Raw genomic sequence first — 3,084 nt, forward strand, 5'->3', positions numbered from 1 at the left:
CTAGCACTCTGGGAAGCTGAAGTGGGTAGATTGCTGGAGCTCAGGAGTTCAAGACCAGCCTGAGTAAGAGAGAGACCCCATCTTTAAAAAAATAGCCGGGTATTGTGGCAGGCACCTGTAGTACCAACTACTTGGAAGACTGAGGCAAGAACCCAAAAGTTTGATGTTGTTGTGAGCTACCACACCATGGCACTCTACCAAGGGTGACAAAGTGAGACTCTGTCTCAAAAAAACAAAAACCAACCAAAAACTCCCCTAAATTGTCATTGCAAGTAACTAAGGGAATAAATGCCTGACAACCCAAGGTTACACAATTAATATCAGTGTTAGGAATAGAACCTTGCTCACCTGAAATGTAGACCAGTGAGCCAAAATTCCTTTCATAGCAGGTGGAATAATTCTTACCAGTATGATGGAAAAGGAGATGAAAGAAGAGGACCACAACTGAGAGAATCTGTCAACGAGTGTTTACCACTGTCTACTATGTCTCATGGAAGGTGGCAGGCACTGGAGAAGACTCCAAGAAGTCATGGGCCCTGCCTTTAAAGAGCTCACAGTCTAATGAGGAGGGAATATGTTCTTGAATTGCAACAGAATGCTTCTCTGAAGACTAAAGGGAAAACCTGTTTTCTGTGAGCACTGCCAAGTGAATTAAGAGCGCTTCAATTTTAAAATGGGAATGGTGTGTTTGTGGAGGAACAGGTGTGTATGTATAGAGGACAGCATACAATGGAGATGAAAGTAAAAAAAATGCGTGGGAAAGGTATAAAGTTTTATAGCAGAGGACATCAAGTATGACATTTGAAGAAAATCAGTAGCAGAGGCAGCATTCTATAATTGTCTGGAAAAAATAAGTAGAAAGGGTTAGCAAACCTAGAAACAAAAAATCCTATGCATGGCCCTATACCAATGCAAAAAATAAAGGTAATATAAAAACAGAATTCTAGGCGGCACCCACGCAGGTAGGGCGCTGGCCACATACACTGAAGCTGGGGTTTGAACCCAGCCAGGGCCAGCTAAAATCAACAATGGCAACTGCAAAAAAAAAAAAAATAGCCTGGTGTTGTGGTAGGTACCTATAGTCCCAGCTACTTGGGAGGCTAAGGCAAGAGAATCACTTAAGCCCAAGAGTCTAAGGTTGCTGTGAGCTATGACATCACAGCACTCTATCAAGGGCAACAGCTTGAGACTCTATCAAAAAAAAATAGAATTCTAGACTTTATACAAATGAGGAAAATATAATCTCATAAAGAAACACAGTAGGATGGGATTTATACCTGAAACATGGCAATGAAAAGTGGTACAGTATGTTGTTCCAAAGAAACAAAACTAAGCTCTGACAGTCAGCTAGAAAAGGGTTGCTGGTCATAGGACACTTACCACATGTTGGTGGGTAACCTGCTTCTGTTGCAGCATTTGTGAAACTCAGGAAGGAAAGGAGGAAGGACAGGCAGGGAGAGGAGGAAGGACAGAAGGTAAGAAGACACAAAAGAAACTAAGTGGGTGGACTAAAATAAAAACAAAAGAAAATGATAGAAGGAAAGTCAGAGCAGCACTTTACATCATGAAGATAGAGTCTTAGGGGAGTTTAATATCCTTGAGAATGGAAACAAGAAAGGAATCATTTAGGCAAGGATAAAGGAGAAGAATAGCAGTGGTATCATTGTAAAAATGTGCCAGAGGCTAACAAAACAGATAAACAAGCTGGATTATAGATCCCAGGAACAAATAATGAAAATGGCACAAAGCCAAGTTCCAGAAGCAAGGGGAAAGTTGGTTTAAGGTAAATGTCATCACTCAGAAAGAAGAGGATGGCATAGCAGAGATCTCTTCGGATCTAAGACTGCCATGATAAAGATGAAATCAATTTGTGAAATAAAGTGAGGAAAATCTTAAGAGAAAATAAGCATTCCATTGAGTTCCTGATACTCAAAGAGATAAGCGAAGTATTGTCCACGGTTATGAAAAGCCTGATTTCAAATAGTTAAAAGATAATGACTTTTATAGCTTGATACTCTGTGGGGGAAAAGGCTTAAAGAAGGTGAAATTCAATCAGAATAATTACTTTGGAGCCTAATGAAGAGGAAGAATGGCTGAAGGAAACTAAGGAACTCCAATGAGTTCAGATTTAGAGATATAAGGAGGAGAAGAGGCATAATTAAGAGAGTGGTATCTATTACATATGTCAATATTTTCAAAAGCACAAGCCATAAGTCAAAAACTGGAGTTTGATTATAAAAAAATTAAGAATTTTTGTTCCAAAAAGGGTGTGTTAACAAAGTTAGCAGGTGGATGACAGAATAGAGAAAATATTTACTTTGCCTAACACTAACACGAGTGTAATATCATCCTAGAATATACTAGGAACTCCTGCAAATGAACAGGGAAAAGGCAGCAACCTAACAGGGAAAAAGATGAAGAAAGAATATAAACAGCAAATTACTGAAGATATCACTTTATTCCTAATGAACAGCAAAAATTGGAAATCTAGAAAATGACAAGTATCATCAGGCATGTGGTAATATACAGAAGGTGCCAAAAAATGTATATACACTTTAAGAAAGGAAAAATAACTATTAAATTTGAAATACTCAAGTTACATTTGACTTCTGCAGTTACAAGAGATGCTCAATGTGACTGGTATTTATCTTTTTAAAATAAGTATAGTTTGAGTTTTACAATTATAATACAGTTTTTTCCTTTCTCAAAATGTATGTACGTTTTTGGTACCCTTTGTAGACTCTTGCACTGCTTTAAGACTGGTTCCACCACTTTTGGGAGAGCAAGCTGGCATTAGTTGGACACATTAAACAGATTCACAGCTGGAAGCCTAGAATTCTTCTCCTAAGTAATATAAAACAAATTATTTACAAGTCTAAAAGGGAGTTAATATTACAATTAATAACACAAAGACGTTCATTGCAGGGTTGTTTGTAGTTGCAAAGAATTGGAGGTAACAAGGGACTCTGGCCCCTGTTGAGGGAGTGGACAGGCAGAATGCACGTAGATATACACCGGACTACGAGGCATAACTGAAGTAACAAACTAAATGTTAACACCTGGCAATGTGGATGGAGCTGAAAG

This window comes from Otolemur garnettii, unplaced genomic scaffold (genome assembly GCF_000181295.1).
Source record: "Otolemur garnettii isolate 467f Iridium unplaced genomic scaffold, OtoGar3 scaffold00070, whole genome shotgun sequence".
In the NCBI taxonomy this organism is placed as follows: domain Eukaryota; kingdom Metazoa; phylum Chordata; class Mammalia; order Primates; family Galagidae; genus Otolemur; species Otolemur garnettii.